At 40.1% G+C, this 17,650-nt stretch overlaps 1 protein-coding gene across 19 annotated transcripts in view; it reads right to left on the bottom strand.

Annotated features, from left to right (window-relative positions):
• Positions 1 to 17,650, bottom strand: part of P2RY1 (purinergic receptor P2Y1) — a 339,516-nt gene that overhangs the window by 272,437 nt on the left and 49,429 nt on the right. Inside the window, exon 2 of one of the 19 annotated variants that reach the window (XR_010319164.1) lies at positions 174 to 16,531. The exons of the other annotated variants lie outside the window; for them this stretch is intronic. The gene's annotated coding sequence lies outside the window, so the exon portion shown is untranslated. Of the gene's footprint in view, positions 1 to 173; positions 16,532 to 17,650 lie in introns of those variants that run through there. 19 annotated transcript variants of the gene reach the window in all.

Below are 17,650 nucleotides of genomic sequence, written 5' to 3'. Positions count from 1 at the left end.
TTACATGAATTACACCTCAATAAAGATGGAATGGAAACCCTGGTGGCGTAATGGTTACGAGCTATGGATGCTAACCGACAGGTTGGCGGTTCAAATCCACCAAGCACTCCTTGGAAATTTTATGGGGCAGTTCTACTCTGTCCTATAGGGTCGCTATGAGTTGCAATCGACTCGAGGGCAATGGTTTGGTTTGTTTTTTTTTTTTAAAGACAGAATAGGATCCCGTCCCCTATCCCAAAAGGCAGAGCATAATCCTCAGGTCACCAGTGGCTTGAAGATTAAGAAGGGGCAGCCTTGATGGGTTTTGTGGGTGGGATACTGGGAGCCAACATATGTTCACCCAGGAATTGTTAGCAACATCTGACAAGACCTTGGGAATAGCAAGTATAAATCTCAGTCCACAAACCCTTGTGTGCGAGAAATATCCCATCTCCTTTTTCTCCATAAACCATAAATCTCTATTTTCAGCCTTCATCCTCTCTGGCTGGCAAAGCAATTATCCTCAATACTTATTGGAATTCCTCTTCTTGCCCACCCTTTGCAGTCAGGTCATGGGTCCAAAACGGTGGTGGTGGTGGTATCCTCTGGTCCTTGGTCATCAGTTTTCCTGTTCCCAGGGTCCTTGTCTGCACATTCCCTTCAGACCAACCACATCCCACTGTCTCAGGGCCACCCTCAGGCACAGGAATCTCAGCTGAAGCCCAGCTTGCCTAGAGTTAAGGTTACAAATTAGTGGCATGGAGGCTACATGTGGCCTGCAGATGTGTTTTGTTTGGCCTACACAATGTTATAAAACATTTCAGCCAACTTGGAAAAGCCAGGAGAGTTCACCAAAAAATCAAAACTTCTGGCTTCTCTTGAAAATCAGAAGACCTAACAAGAGTGGGCTTTCTCTCCACGTGGCAACAGTCAGCGGGGTTGAGAAGGGGCTGCCCTGTTTATTGCCACAGGCCATCCAAACTCATTTATCTCCCAGACACTAAGGCAAGGTGTCAGGTGACATTTTTATAATTTATGCATGATGACTTTTCTTATATCAGACCCTTTCAGTGATTTCTATTGCCTGCCTTGCTCACCATAGCTGTTTGAGGTACCTGGGCTAGCTGCACCACTAAGAAAAAAAAATTTAATCTTAGAAAATTAATAGAGAGATACTCAGGTCTGACACGCATATACTCATTTAGTATATTGCAAGGCAGTCATGGCAAGGCAAAAAGGAAGACCTCACGACCCGCATTTAGAATCAGAGAACCAGAATTAACAATTACAATTGCAATGTCAATTCAATGGTTAGAGTCCAAATCTTTAGACTTCAGACTTTTACTTTTAACAGGAGGTTTCAGGAAGAAGGCTCCACCACGGCTCAAAGTCGGTGGAGGTCCCTCACAGGTAGGGTCTGAGATGGGCAGCGGTAGACAGAATCTCAATTCCATCTCTGCCTTCCCTCCGTGAGGGAGCAGAAATTTAGGGTTTATATGTGATTTTGTCACCTTGCCTCCACACAACAAAGTCCAGTGTGACCTCAGAGACTAGAACGTTATGTCTTTTCTCCAGAGTTAGAGAGTAGCTGAATGATGTATCTTTTCTTCAAGGTTAGAGATTAGGGAGGTTGTTTAGATTTATGTTATATTTTCTTGTGTCACAGCACACTGGGTCAAAGAGAGCTTAAAAAAATGAGCTTACAGGTTGTTTATGCTATTTACATACTTCGCATGCCTCTGTGTTTCCAAGTTCAGAAATTTCCTAAATAACTTGTGATGACTTATAGTTAATGTTAGAGAGTCTCACAAAGGTAGATATATTTCTAAGTTCATATTATGAGTGCTAATATGTATTTACTTTGAAAGCATAATAGTGACTTATACCACGTGGGATTTGAGAGCATTATAGAAACCTACAGAACACTAAGCCAGTCCCTTCCCCACCTCCCCGGGGCCACCCAGCAGACTGGACTTAGTCCTTATGCTTCCCTCTTCTCTGTGGTGGTTATAATCTCTTAGAAGTCAGGGAAAGATCTTTCTCCCTCTATTTTCTTTTTGTTTTCTCTTTTCTTCTAAGTCATTTTACTTTGACCAGAAAACCAGTAGCTGTTGAGTGGATTCCAACTCATGGCAACCCAATGTGTGTCAGAGGTGTGTGATGCTTAGAGTTTTCAACAGCTGATTTTTTCAGAAGCAGATCGCCAGGGCTTTCTTACAAGGTTCTTCTGGGTGGACTCAAATCTCCAATCTTTTGGTTAGCAACCTAGCTCGTTAACGTTTGCACCACCCAGCTCGTTAACGTTTGCACTACCCAGCAAGGGTTTAGTCTCTTTAAAAAAGAACCAGGAAATGACTTTTTCTCAGGCAGCATGTGCTTTTTGCCCTTCCACAGACCTCTTAAGATACTGGGAACCGATTTCTAAACTCTTATTTAAATGGAGGGAAAGGAGTGAAGGAATATTATGGTTAATATATTCAAAATATTAAGCAATGACAGTAACTGTGTTTTTAGGTATTTAATTATGCTGTTGTTGTATGCCGTCGAGTCAATTTTGACTCACAGCAACCCTATAGGACAGAGTAGAAGTGCCCTATAGGGTTTCCTAGGCTGTGATCCTTACAGGAGCAAATCACCAGATCTTTGCTCCTGCAGAGCCGCTGATGGGTTTGAACTGTTGACCTTTCAATTAGCAGCTAAGCGCTTCGTTGCTGTTGTTGTTAGGTGCAGTCAAGTCAGTTCCGACTCATAGCAACCCTATGCACAACAGGACGCAACACTGCCCAGTCCTGAGCCATCCTTACAATCGTTGTTATGCTTGAGCTCATTGTTACAGCCACTGTTGTCAAACCACCTTGTTGAGGGTCTTCCTCTTTTTTGCTGGCCCTGTACTATGCCAAGCATGATGTCCTTCTCCAGGGACTGATCCCTCCTAACAACATGTCCAAAGTATGTAAGATGCAGTCTCACCATCCTTGTTTCTAAGAAGTCACTCAAAATATGACTGGGGAAGAGCTACCTCCTCGAAGTAGCCAAATCAACCCACTGCCATCAAGTCAATTCCAACTTATAATGACTTCATAGGGTTTCAAAAGCTGTAAATCTCCATGGAAGCAGACTGCCACATCTTTCTCTCATAGCACCACTGGGAGTTTCAAACAGCCTACCTTTTGGTTGGCAGTAGATCAATTTAACCACAGTGCCACCACAGCTCCCTCAAAGTAGAGTCATCCTTAATGACATGAACGGAGTAAAGCTTTTGGGACCTTCATTTATTGATGTGGCACTACTCAAAATGAGAAGAAACAGCTGCAGACATCCATTAATAATCAGAACCTGGGATGTATGAAGTATGAATCTAGGAAAATCAGGAGTCATCAAAAATGAAATGGAACACATAAACATTGATATCCTAAGGCATTAGTGAGCTGAAATGGACTCATATTGGCCATTTTGAATCGGACAATCATACGGTCTACTATGCCAGAAACGACAAATTTTGAAGACGAATGGTGTCACATTCATCATCAAAATGAACATTTCAAAATCTATCCTGAAATACAATGCTGTCAGTGATAGGATAATATCCATACACCTACAAGAAAGACCAGCTAATATGACTATTATTTAAATATATGCACCAACCACTAATGCCAAAGATGAAGAAATTAAAGATTTTTACCAACTTCTGCTGTCTGAAATTGATAAAGCATGCAGTCAAGATGCATTGATAATTACTGGTGATTAGAATGCAAAAGTTGGAAACAAAGAGGAAGTATCAGGAGTTAGAAAATATGGCCTTGGTGATAGAAATGACGCCAGAGATCGCACGATAGAATTTTGTAAGAACAATGACTTATTCATTGCAAATATCTTTTTCAACAACATAAATGTTGACCATACACATGGACCTCACCAGATGGTATACACGGGAATCATATCGACTACATCTGCGGAAAGAGGTGATGGACAAGCTCAGTATCAGTCAAAACAAGGCCAGGGCTGACTGTGGAACAGACCATCATTTGCTCACATGCAAGTTCAAGGTGCAGATGAAGAAAATTAAAACAAGTCCATGAGAGCCAAAGTATGACCTTGAGTATATCCCACCTGAATTTAGAGACTATGTCAAGAGTAGATTTGACATATTGAACACTAATGACTGAAGACCAGACAAGTTGCAGGATGACATCGAGGACATCATAGGTGAAGAAAGCAAAAGGTCATTAAAAAGACAGAAAAGAAAGAAAAGACCAAAATGGATGTCAGAAGAAACGCTGAAAATTGCTCTTGATAATAGATTAGCTAAAGTGAATGGAAGAAATAATGACATAAAAAAGCTGAACAGAAGATTTCAAAGGTCAGCTTGAAAAGACAAAGTATTATAGTGAGTTGTGCCAAGATCTGGAGTTAGAAAACCAAAAGGGAAGAATACTGTCAGCATTGCTCAAGCTGAAGGAACTAAAGAAAACATTCAAGTCTTGAGTTGCAATATTGAAAGACTCTATGGGCAAAATACTGAACACTGCATGAAGCATCAAAAGAAGATGGAAGGAATACACAGAATCACTGTACCAAAAAGAATTGGTTGACATTCATCCATTTCAGGAAGTAGCCTATGATCAAGAACTGATGGTATTGAAGGAAGGAATCCAAGCTGCACTGAAGGCATTGGCAAAAAAAAAAAGCAAGGTTCCAGGAATTGATGGAATACCAAGTCGATGCAACTCTGGAAGCAATCTATGCCAAGATATTTGGAAGACGGCCTACCTGGCCAACTGACTGGAACAGATCCATATTTGTGCCCATTCCAAAGAAAAGTGGTCCAACAGAAAAAGAATATTATCAAACAACATCATTAATACCACATGCAAGTAAAAATTTGCTGAAGATCATTCAAAAACGGTTACAGTACATAGAAAGGGAACTGCCCGAAATTCAAGCCAGATTCAGAAGAGGATGTGGAATGAGTGATATCATTGCTGAAGTCAGATGGATCCTGGCTGAAAGCAGAGAACACCAGAAGGATGTTTACCTGTGCTTTATTGACTACGCAAAGGCATTCGGCTGTGTGGATCATAACAAATTATGGATGATACGGCAAAAAATAGGAATTCCAGAACACTTAATTATGCTCATGAGGAACCTGTATATAGACCAAGAGGCAGTCATTCAAGCAGAACAAGGAGGTACTGAGTAGCTTAAAATCAGTAAAGGTATGTGTCAGGGTTGTATCCTTTCACCATACTTCTTCAATGTGTATGCTGAGTAAGCAATCCGAGAAGCTGAAATTTATTCGTAAAGAAGATTACGGCATCAAGATTGGAGGAAAGGTCGTTAGCAACCTTCGATATGCACATGACACAACCTGGCTTGCTGAAAGTGAAGAGGACTGGAAGCAATTACTGATGATGATCAAAGACTACAGCCTTCAGTAGTGATTATACCTGAACGCAAAGAAAATAAAAATCCTCACAACGGGACCAGTAAACAACATCGTGATAAATGGAGAAAATACTGAAGCTATCAAGAATTTCATTTGATTTGGATCCACAATCAACACCCGTGGAAGCAGCAGTCAAGAAATCAAACAACACATTGCATTGGGCAAAACTGCTGCAAAAGGCCTCTTTAAAGTGTTCAAAAGCAAAGATGTCACTTTAAGGACTAAGGTGGGCCTGACCCAAGCCATGGGGTTTTCAATCACCTCATATGCTTGTGAAGCTGGACCATGAATGAGGAAGAACAAAGAAGAACTGGTGCCTTTGCATTACGGTGTTGGTGAAGAATATTGGGTATACCAGGGACTGCCAGAAGAACAAACAAATGTGTCTTGGAAGAAGCACAGCCAGAATGCTCCTTATAAGCAAAGATGGCGACACTTTGCCTCATGTACTTTGGATGTGTTATCAGGAGGGAGCAGTCCCTGGAGAGGGGTGTAATGCTTGGTTTTAAAGTAGAAGATCAGGAGAAAAGGAAGATCCTCAACAGGGTAGATTGACATAGTGGCTGCAGCAATGGGCTCAAACGTAGCAATGACTCTGGGGATGCTGTAGGACCAGGCAGTGTTTCATTCTGTTGTACATAGGGTCACTGTGAGTCAGAACTGACTCAAGAGCACCTAACAAAAACAACAACAAATGCCAGGACCTCACTCAAATAGGGAGGGGGTGTTTCAACTCAGACCTTGATCAGAAAATAACTCCTTCAACCAAAATAAGCTAAGTCATGTGGGAGAGCAAACCCAGCAGGTGGAGCAGAATGTGGCGAAGGTCAAAAACCCAACAGGGGAAAAGACTCCGCCCCATGAATGGGTAATCAAAGGGGGCCAAGAAAAGGAACTCCATTCCTGGGTTAGCACTAAAAAAGCAAGCAAATAAATAAATAAAAAGAAGCAGGCAATGGGTCAGCATTTAGCCAAGCACCAGAGGGGGCAGAGGGCTGCGTATAGACAAACTGTCCTGTACTTGAAGTGAACTTTGAACATTTATGATGGGAAGGCTGGGGGCTCTGTGTAAACAGTCAGAAAGGCCCAGAAACAAAGGAGCAGCATCCCAGTACAGAATGTCATCAGGCCACAGAAAAGGATTCCAATGGGCTGATACAACGCAGAACAAGGATTCCAGGCCAGAACCCAGTCAATCCACTTAGCCTCTGGATGGACTTATTGCCAGATCCTTGGGGAGGGGCAAGGAAGTTGTTATCTAAAGCTCGTTAAATGTTGTTAATAGCTCTTAACCCAATGTTTGGCTTCAGTGATTGTCAAGTCCTTTGGTTAATTTAACTGAAAAAAAAAAAAAATGCCATCTCCCCAGCTACCTGGAATGAATGACTTCTACCTACCATCAAAGTTAATGTCTAAGCCTTAAGTTAAACACAATCCCTCTAGAATCCTGTTTGGCAAGTCCTGGCTCTATTTGATTACACCCCAGTCATAAATACAGCTTCTGAGACTGGGTGCCAACCTTCACTAACCTCCCCCCCCAAAACCCCAAACCCATTGCCATCAAGTCGATTCCAACTCATAGCAACCCCATAGGACAGAACACAACTGCCCCATAGGGTTTCCACGGAGAGGCTGGTGAATTTGAACTGCCTACCTTTTGGTTAGCAGCTGAGCTCTCGACCATTGTGCCACTTTTCTGCACTTTACTAGTCAAACCTGGACAATAACTATGAGTCATTTAGATATTTTTCAACGATTATGCTCCAGCTGATATATCTGAACACATCTGAACACAAGCAAATAAAGATGACTTAAAAGCAAACAATTTTACAGTCCTGGGAGAGAAAAGAAACTGCGTCAAAGGCAAAACTTGGGGAAACCAGCAGGGGAAAAGGCATAACATGCCTTCAGGACTGGTACTCCCACAGGAATGTCAAATTTAGCAACTTTATGGGTTGTTAACAGTTGAAATACTTCTCCACTGGCTGCTAACAGTCCAAAGGTTTTAATGGTGTTAAGAAACAGCAATCATCAATCAATCATTCAAAATACCAGCATGTTCACTGAGATTCCCCGACATTTTTCCCGTTTGGGTATGGAGGCTCAGAGGTTGAGGGGAGTGGCCAGAAATAAATGAACTTTCTGGGCTACATGATGCGAGAATTACCACTTGAAAGGTGAATAATTCAGTTGAGATGATTTCGTAAAAGTTTTTTTTGGAAAAAATATGCCTAGTTTGAATATATTAATTGGTCAATTCCCTATACTCAGCCTCTTTCTAAACTGAACTCATCAAAACCATCTGTATGTCTAGACATGGCGGAAGATAAAGTATTCCCAACAGTATATTAAGTAATGAAAATGAACAAATTAGGAAATTTAAGGGATGGTTTAAGTTTGAAATGTACTTAAAGCCTACACTCTTAGTACTTCAAGGTGAATAATTTATTAAACTAGTAATCTCAAAAACTGTTGTATACCACCTGGAGGCATTATTTGCAAGATATACCTCAAACCTATCTAAAACAGCTCTAGTAAGTATACTGCAATTTTTTTTCTTCAGGAAGTACTAGATGAGATTATTGATTTTTTTTAATCAAAAATTGATTTTTTTTAATCTGGGAGCAATATATTTCCTATAAATACTACACACTCAGTAAATTGTCATCATGTGGGTAATATTTTACTTTTTGTATTATAAAAATGAATAGACTATGCTTCTTTGTTTGCATAAAACTTGTGCAGAAAATACAAAGTTCCCATATATCCCGCTTCCCCGCCACTGTGTTAACATCACCCATTAGTGTTGTACATTTATTACAACTGAATAGATACATATGGCTAACGGCTACCATATTGGATAGCACAACTGTACATTACATATATTATAAGACTATTTAACCAGGGATCTAAATTGCAGCAGAAGTCATTGATCAAATCGTTCTAATAATTTCTAACTTTGATTTGGCTCTGGCTAGCTAAACGATGCTTCTGCCTCAGCTGTGTTTTGGCCATCTCTTCCAATGATTTCTTCATTAAATTTATAGTCATTAGTTACTGGGAATCCTGCCAGGCACCTAAGGGGTGAGTTCACACAGCTGCCCTCATTCTCAGCTGTTTTCCTCACTGCCCTTCTGACCTCTCAGTGACTCCTTCACCATGAATCACAATGGTACTTAGCATCCCACCCAGATGTTGGTCGATACCAGGAGCTGGTACCCAGAGAATCTGAATTGGAGGGCAAGTGAGACAGGGGAGGGTAGAGGCAGAGTGGCATAGAGTTAATGAGTGAAGTGGCTGGGTTATTCTCATCTCAAGAGCCAGAGCCAGCACCTTACTTCTTTTGTGTGTCTAACCCTACAGAAAGCCAAGGGTCCAATTATTTGGCTCCAGTTAACATGTGGAACAAAGGCATATGTGAAAAAAATAAAAGGGAGAAACAAAAGAAAAAAAAGTGCAAAACTCAGTCAACAAGGCAGGAGAAGGGCTCAGATAAAGCGTTCCCCGGAAGCTCAATGTTCTGTATGTTACTAAAATGATCTCAAATCCCATAGGTATAAGGCACTATTGTGCTTTCAAAATACATACATACAAGCACTCATGACATGAACTAAGAAATAGAAATATGTCTATCTTTGTGAGGCTTTCTGACTTTAACTATAAGCCATTAGAAACCTGTAAGTCATGAGAAAGCTATTTAGAAAATTTCTGACCTTAGACACAGAAACTCAGGTAAATGGAAAAGCTTCAAACTGGAGGGATGCATGTCACATGTAAGAATGATGGGGCAACATGCATTCCCAGGAAGAAAAAGGTCAGGATGTAAAACCTTTGTTCATGGGAAGAATGTGTCAAGATGTAAACAATTTGTTCCCGAGCAAAATATGTTCAGAACTGTAATCATGTATAACTGTAATCATATATGACTGGATCATGTGTGACTAACACCGCTCGCTTAGGTGTAACTCACTCCCTCCTAGCCAAGTGGCTGACCTTTACATTTCAAAGGACTTCAAGCTGAATCAGATCTTATCTACAATCAATCATTAACTCCCTAACCTTCCTTTGTTCTCCATGTATATAGACCCCTCCCTCTGCTTGAACTGCAGAGTGCTTTGTATTTTTACTTAGTGCTGCCCAGCTTGAGTTATATTATTCCTCAATAAAACTCCCTTTCTTTCACTCCTAACGGACTAAAAGATTTTCTTCTTTGACACACAGAAGCATGTGGAGTATGTAAAGAATGTAAACAACCTTTAAACTGACTTTGACCTGATCGGCTGAGATAAAAAGACATAACATAGTTAATCTTTGTAAACTATCCTTGAGACATAAACCTAAACAATCTTCCTAATTTCTAACCTTGAAGAAAAATGTGACTTTGGCTAATCTCTAACCCTGGAGAAATGATATAACATATTAGTCTTTGACATCACACTGGCCCTTATTGTGTGAGGCCAAGGTGAGATTCCACATATAAATTCTGACTTTCTGCTCCCCACTGAGAGAAGGCAGAGGCAAACACCAAGAGCCTACTGAGACCCTGCCCACTGCCACTGACCAGAAAGTTCACGTTCTATTATGGGCTTCTAATCGTCGTTGTTGTTAACAGGTGCCATTGAGTTGTTCCAACTCATAGCTACCCGATGTAAAACAGAATGCAACATTGCCCGGTCCTGCACCATTCTCACAATTGTTGCTATGTTTAAGCCCACTGTGACAGCCACTTTGTCAATCCACCTTATTGAAGGTCTTCTCTTTTTTGCTGACCTTCTACTTTACCAAGCATGATGTCCTCCAGGGACTGGTCCTTCTTGATAACATGTCCAAAACAAGTAAGACACAGTCTCACCATCCTTGCCTCTAAGGAGCATTCTGGCTGTACTTCCTCCAAGACAGATTTGTTCATTCTTCCAGCAGTCTGTAGTATATTCAATATTCTGTGCCAATACCATAATTCAAAGGCATCAATTCTTTTTCTTTGGTCTGTCTTATTCATTGTCTAGTTTTCACATGCATACGAAGTGATTAAAAATACCACGGCTTGGTTCAGGCACACCTTTGTCCTCAAATCATCTTTACTTTTTAACACCTGAAAGAGGTCTTTTGCAGCAGATTTGCCCAATGCAATCCATCGTTTGATTTCTTGACTGCTATGTCCAAGGGCGTTGACTGTGGATACAAGTAAAATGAAATCCTTGACAACTTCAATAATTTGTGTTTATCACGATGTTGCCTATTGGTCCAGTTGTGAGGATTTTTGTTTTATGTTGAGGTGTAATTCATACTGAAGGCTGTAGTCTTTGATCTTCATCAGAAAATTCTTCCAATCCTCTTCACTTTCGGCAAGCAAAGTTGTGTCTTCTGCATATTGCAGTTTGCAAATGAGTCTTCCTCCAACCCTGATACCACGTTCTTCTTCATATAGTCCAGCTTCTCAGATTTTTTGCTCAGCATACAGATAGAATAAGTATGATGAAAGGACACAACCTTGACACACACCTTTCATGACTTTAAACCACACAGCATTCCCTTGTTATGTTCAAATGACTGCCTGTTGAGCTATGTATAGATTCCATGTGAGCACAATTAAGTGTTCTGGAATTCAAATTCTTCACACTGTTATCCATAATTTGCTATGATCCACACAGTCAAATGCCTTTGCATAGTCAAAAAAACACAGGTAAACATCTTTCTGGTATTCTCTTCTTTCAGCCAAGATCCATCTGACATCAGCAATGATATCCCTTGTTCCACATCCACTTCTGAATCCAACTCGAATTTCTGGCAGTTCCCTGTCGATGTACTCCTGTAATTACTTTTGAATTATCTTTGGCAAATTTTACTTGCACGTGATATGCATATTGTTTGACAATTTCCCCCTTCTGTTGAATCATCTTTCTTTGGAATGGGCAATGTATATGAATCTCTTTCAGTCAGTTTGCCAGGTAGCTCTCTGCCAAATTTCTTGGCATAGGCAAGTGAGCGCTTTCAGCATTGCATCCAATTGTTAAAACATCTCAATTGTTATTCCGTCAGTTCCTTGGGGCTTGTTTATCGCCAATGCCTTCAGTGCAGCTCAGACTTCTTCGCTCAGTACCGTCGGTTCTTGATCATATGCTACCACCTGAAATGGCTGAACATCAATCAATTCTTTTTGGCACAGTGATTGTGTCTATTTCTTTATGGTCAATCTTTTGCCCATAAAATCCTTTAATATTGTCACTCGAGGCTTGAATTTTTCTTCAGTTCTTTCAGCTTGAGAAATGCTGAGGACCGTGTTCTTCCTTTTTGGTTTTCTAACTGCAGGTCTTTGCACATTTCATTATAATATTTTACTTTGTCTTCTCCAGCCAGCCTTTGAAATCATCTGTTCAGCTCTTTCACTTCATCATTTCTTCCATTAGCTTTAGCTACTTTACATTCAAGAGCAAGTTCCAGAGTCTCTTCGGATATTCATTTTGGTCTTTTCTTTCTTTCCTGTCTTTTTAATGGCCTTTTCCTTTCTTCACATATGATGCCCTTGATGTCATGCCACAACTCGTCTGGTCTTCCATCATTAGTGTTCAATGTATCAAATCTATTCTTGGGATATTCTCTAAATTCACGTGGAATATACTTAAGGTGGTACTTTGGTTCTCATAGACTAGTTTTAATTTTCTTCAGTTTCAGCATGAACTAGCATATGAGCAATTGATGGTCTGTTCTGCATGTTGCCCTTGGCCTTGTTCTGACTGGGCATATCGAGCTGTTCCATAGTCTTTTCCACAGGTGTAGTCGATTTGATTCCAGTGTGTCTAACTTTACCACAGACGTAACACTTGACAGAGTCATGATGAGTCCCGCCATTTTGGAATGGGGGGGAGTGGTAAAACAGTGTAGGGAGAAGAGGCTGGCTTTTAATGAGCATCAGGTTAAATACTGGCAAATAAACATGCCCATTATTTTTAACAAGCAAAACATATGACAAGGTTTAAGCAGCATTTCATTTCCAAGGCAAAGAGATGTTGCTGAGGAGGCCATCTATGACTAATTCTTTGAACTACACTCTAGAAAACATCTTTAAATAAAGACAAATAATAGACATGATGACCAAAGGTGCAGCTTTCTCAGGTGGGCAGAAAATAATGTTTTATTTGCTGCTGTCAAAAGGTAAAGGTCAAACAATGACGAGACTCACTGCACACCTCTTGCCAGATACAGAAATGATTATCTTGTTTACTCCATCGGACGCGCTCCTGAATTCTAAATTGAGGAAGGCTGTGCATTAACTCACTCATTATAATTCTAAGACACGGTGTCATGATTGTTCATTCCTTCATTTATTCAACAAATGTGGGAATAATCATTTGTTGAGCATGTACCATGTAAGAGTTTTAAATCAGGATATATACATATATCTTATTTAGTTCTCAGAGTGATTCTATGACATAGGAAACTCGTACCTAGTGAAAATATTTAATTTGTCCAAAATCCCAAACTCTCCTAAATAGAAAAGTAATTCCAGGTTGGAGCTAGAATCATCTGACTCCAAGGACATTTGTTTTTTACTCTGCTGATTTATTCCTTTAAAGATATTCTTTTAACTGCAAAACATTTTATACATTCGGGAAAGAACGAATGGAGGACAGTTACACAGTCCTGGGAATCACGGCCTAACCAAGGTCACACATAACATTAACCATCACGGGCCAGAAACTAAAAGCATTTGTTTTAAAGTCAGGAACAACAGAAAGCTGTCCATCATCAGCACAGTTTTTTAATTTTGGTTTTGAGATACAACCCAAGACAATGACGTAATTGAAAGACCTGAGGCATAAGAGATAAAAACAGGAGGAAAATTTTTCATTTTGTAGTACATTTGATTGTATACTTGAAAAACACAAAAGGGTCAGGTGAAAAATTTATTAGAAGAAACCGAAATGTTCAATTAATTGGCTGCTTAGAAAACCAATATAGAAAGTACAATCACCCCCCTCCCCCCAAAAAAAAATCTGCTCCTTTTTTGTCAATTCCAACTCACAGCAACCCTAACCCATACTCCACCAGGGCTTCTTTCATCCTGTCCTTAGGCAAGTATTTTTATACCCATTTTGTGAATAGATAAAGCAAGGCTTATAGAGATTAAGAGATGGCCTGGTAGAGGTTATACAACTAACGCATGGTGATCTTCTGGCTCCAGATCCTTTACCACTAACATAACAAAATAGGTAAATGGTTTCCCTAGTCCCTTAACATTGCCCTCAAAATCTTCCCTTTCCCTGGGGCTCCCCTAGGAATGTCAGAGAGGAAAGAGCTTCACACTGGACACTTCCTTCCACATTTGCCGCAGAGTCAGGACTAGCTTTCTTCTCTAATTATTCATCTAAATTTTCTGGTCCCACGTCCTTCCAAAAAGCTCTGATATGGACAAGACATAACAAACTAATAAACACATGAACAAAGACATAATACGTCAGTCATGTTGAGGAGCAATTTTCATTTTAATTGGAGACACAATGACTGGACGTGGCGACCTAAAGATTCCGCTAGATAGGCAGCTGTCCTTACTGTCTCCTCAGAGAGCCTGGAGCCTGGTGGAGCAGTGGTTAAGAGCTCAACTGCTAACCAAAAGGTCAGCAGTTTGAACCCCCCAGCTGCTCCTTGGAAACCCTATGGGGCAGTTCTACTCTGTCCTTATAGGACACTATGAGTCCTATGAGGACACTTACAGGGTCACTACAAGTCAGAATTGACCCCACGGCAATATCCTAAATATAAATGATAACTACAGTTACTTTAACTCATTGTACTGATCAACTTACCTAACTCTGACCTTAGAGAAGTTCATCTTAAATTATGCAATAAATCTCAGTTTTAACTAACATTTTAAATATGCTTCCCAAGAGAAAATTGTATCATGCTTTTTCTGTAGCATAATTAACATCATGACGTATATCAGAACTGATACTAATGTCCGATGTTAGTAAAACCTGTTGCCCATCGAGTCGATTCCGACTCATAGTGACCCTACAGGACAGAGTCGAACTGCCCCATAGAGTTTCCAAGTTGCAGATGGCGGATTCACTGCTGACGTTTTGGTTAGCTGCCCTAGCTTTTAACCACGAGGCAAAAAATCTTTCGAAGTCCTATCATTAGAAAATAATGCACTGATGATATTAATGGATGTCCCCGTATTTATCATTGCCAGATTGTTTTGTTTTAAGGCCGTTTGTATTTTATATGGATTCTGTTTTTCATACAGTCCAATATGCTGTAGAAGTTGCAGATACTTATTAAAGAAATGAGAACCTACTGCAGTTTACACCGCCACCATTAGGTGGCAATAGTTGTCTCTTTAATTCACAGAGGAAGTTAAACATTTTTATTTCTTTTTTTTTTTTTTATTTCTGTCATATAGGAAATGCATGCTCCTGTTTTCATGACCAGCCCCCCAAAAAGAGAACCAAAGATAGTAAGTAGTTAATCCAAAATAGGACTGACTGGATTAAGATTTTTAGTATCCCCAAATCACTGAAAACATTATAGTACAGGTGATTCTCTCCCATTACATAAAACAAAACAAAATTTATATTTACATAGTTATGAAAACCGTTTCTTTCTTGATTTCCTGTTTGCAAAATTCTGTGTAAGTTATTTGAAACTAAGTCAATCTCAGTCTCTCTCTCTCTCTCTTTTGCTTGCTATTGCTCTCACACTTGCTGTCAGTCTCCCCTGTTTAATTATCTACTAACTTAAACCCTGGTGGCATAGTGGTTAAGTGCTATGGCTGCTAACCAAAGGGTCAGCAGTTCAAATTCACCAGGCGCTCCTTGGAAACTCTATGGGGCAGTTCTACTCTGTCCTATAGGGTCACTATGAGTCGGAATGGACTCAACAGCAATGGATTTGGTTTGGTTTTACAAGTTTGGTGTCGGCCTTTGTTCATGCCCAGAGCACATGCTCGGTCTGGCAACTGGGTAACCCTGCTCCAGCTCAGAGACACACACACCACATAAGGACAATCCAAGTTTATAATTCAGGTTTTACTAATCTTCAATCCTACAAGGGTTATAGGAGCCTGGGTGGCAGAACGGTTAAGTTCTTGGCTGCTAACCAAAAGGTCCCACCAGCCGCTCCTTGGAAACCCTATGGGGCAGTTCTACTTTGTCCTATAGGGTCGTTATGAGTCAAAATCGAATCCATGGTAATGGGTTTGGTTTTTTGGGTTTGGCAATGGTTAATACTACTTTTTCACCAAATAGTTTCTTTCTCAAACTTACACATACACACAAAACATGGTTTCTCACTATTCTTGAAAAGTTTTATAATAGCTGCAAATAAAAAATAAATCTATCATTTTCTTTTTGTTTTTGGAGTCCCTGGATGATGCCATGGTTAATGCACTCAGCTGCCAACCAAAAGGTTAACAGCTCGAGTCTACCTAGAGGTGCCTAAGAAGGAAGAATTGTGATCTACCACTTCCAAACAATTGGCCATTATAGACCCAATGGAGCACAGCTGTACTCTGACACATGGGGTTGCCATGACTAGGAATCAATTCGACAGCAACCAACAACAACCACAGTTAGAAAAAAAATTTAGATTGGTTGTGACCAAAATAGAAACCCAAGCATATCTATTATATTCAATATAGAACAATATTGTTAATGTTACTGATTAGTATTGTTAATAAAACTAATAATATAGATTGTTGTTTTTAGTTGATATTAGGTGCTGGTCCAGTTGGTTCCGACTCATAGTGACCCTAAGTACAACAAAATGAAACACTGCTCGGTCCTGTGCCATCCTCATAATTGTTATGCTTGAGCCCATTGTTGCAGCCACTGTGTCAATCCATCTTGTTGAGGGTCTTCCTCTTTTTCACTGACTCTGTGCTTTACCAAGCATGATGTCCTTCTCCAGGGACTGACCCCTCCTGACAACACATCCAAAGTTCATGAGACCAAGTCTCTCTAACCCCACTTCTAAGGAGGATTCTGGCTGTACTTCTTCCAAGACAATTTGTTCATTCTTTCGGCAGTCCATGGTATATTCAGCATTCTTTGCCAACACCACAATTCAAATGCATCAATTCTTCTTCGGTCTTCCTTATTCATTGTCCAGCTTTCACATGCAAACATAGATTATACCTCTATTATTAGTATTATTAGTGGTAACAGTAGCATAGTATTAGTACAATAGCATAGTATTAATGTAATATTAGTAGTAACATTATTTGATATAAAGAAAATGTATGATCTCAGAAAATCTATGATCTCAGACAGGGCCAGATTAACCAATAAGCAAGGTATGCAAAAAAAAAAAAAAAAATGCAAAAGATTACCCAAAAAGCAAGGTACCCACAGGCCTACTTGTGCTTACTTACTAATCTGTGGTGCACAATTTCACCTGGTTTTTTGTGGTGAAAACAGGTGAAATTGTGCACCACAGATTAGTAAGTAAGCACAAGTAGGCCCATGCATACCTTGCTTATTGGGTAATCCTTCCCTGATCAGACTCTGGTAGACACTTAAGAGCCTACTCTAGAAGGCAGAGACCATGTTCTTTTGCTCAATATTATGTTCTCTGTGGTTTGAATAATGCCTAGCACATAGGAGGCACTCAATAAACGTTTGTGCACAAGTTCAAGGAGAACTTCTAGTTTCAATAACTGGGGCTCCTAGTTTCGGTAACAGGCTTCTGTCTGTAAAATTTAGAGGATATACTCTGAACTCAAATGGAGCCAGGTTTGAATCCCTAGCTCTGAGACCAACTAGCTGAGAACGTTAAGCAATAAAAATTCATTAATTTTTTAACATTTTAACACTTATTCATAATTAACATTAACTGAGCATCAATTTACTCCTGGGGAGGGCTGGAGGAAATAATACGTGTGGTGCCCCTAACAGAGTGAGCGCTCACCTGGTAGTGATTGTTATCATTCGCTAATAATGACCATCATTTGTTCGTCTGAATCCTGATAGAATTTATGCAGACAACTAGCATAATTTTCTCCTGAAAAGCAACATTATTCTAGAGCCCTTTGGCATCATCTTATCCCCCGTGCAAATTCATAACACCCCTGAATTCGATTCTACAGATCCAGGTCTAAAGTCCTGTTTTTCTATCACGGAAAGCTGAAATTTCAGTTAGGGCCAGCAAGTGGGTAACAGCATTGGACACACCGGAATTTAGGTTGAGATTGTGTTTCAAAGCATCCACAGGTCAACTCAAAGCCACCCC

The sequence above is a fragment of the Loxodonta africana genome, chromosome 23 (assembly GCF_030014295.1).
Source record: "Loxodonta africana isolate mLoxAfr1 chromosome 23, mLoxAfr1.hap2, whole genome shotgun sequence".
In the NCBI taxonomy this organism is placed as follows: domain Eukaryota; kingdom Metazoa; phylum Chordata; class Mammalia; order Proboscidea; family Elephantidae; genus Loxodonta; species Loxodonta africana.
This window is presented reverse-complemented; position numbering and strand designations above follow the sequence as displayed.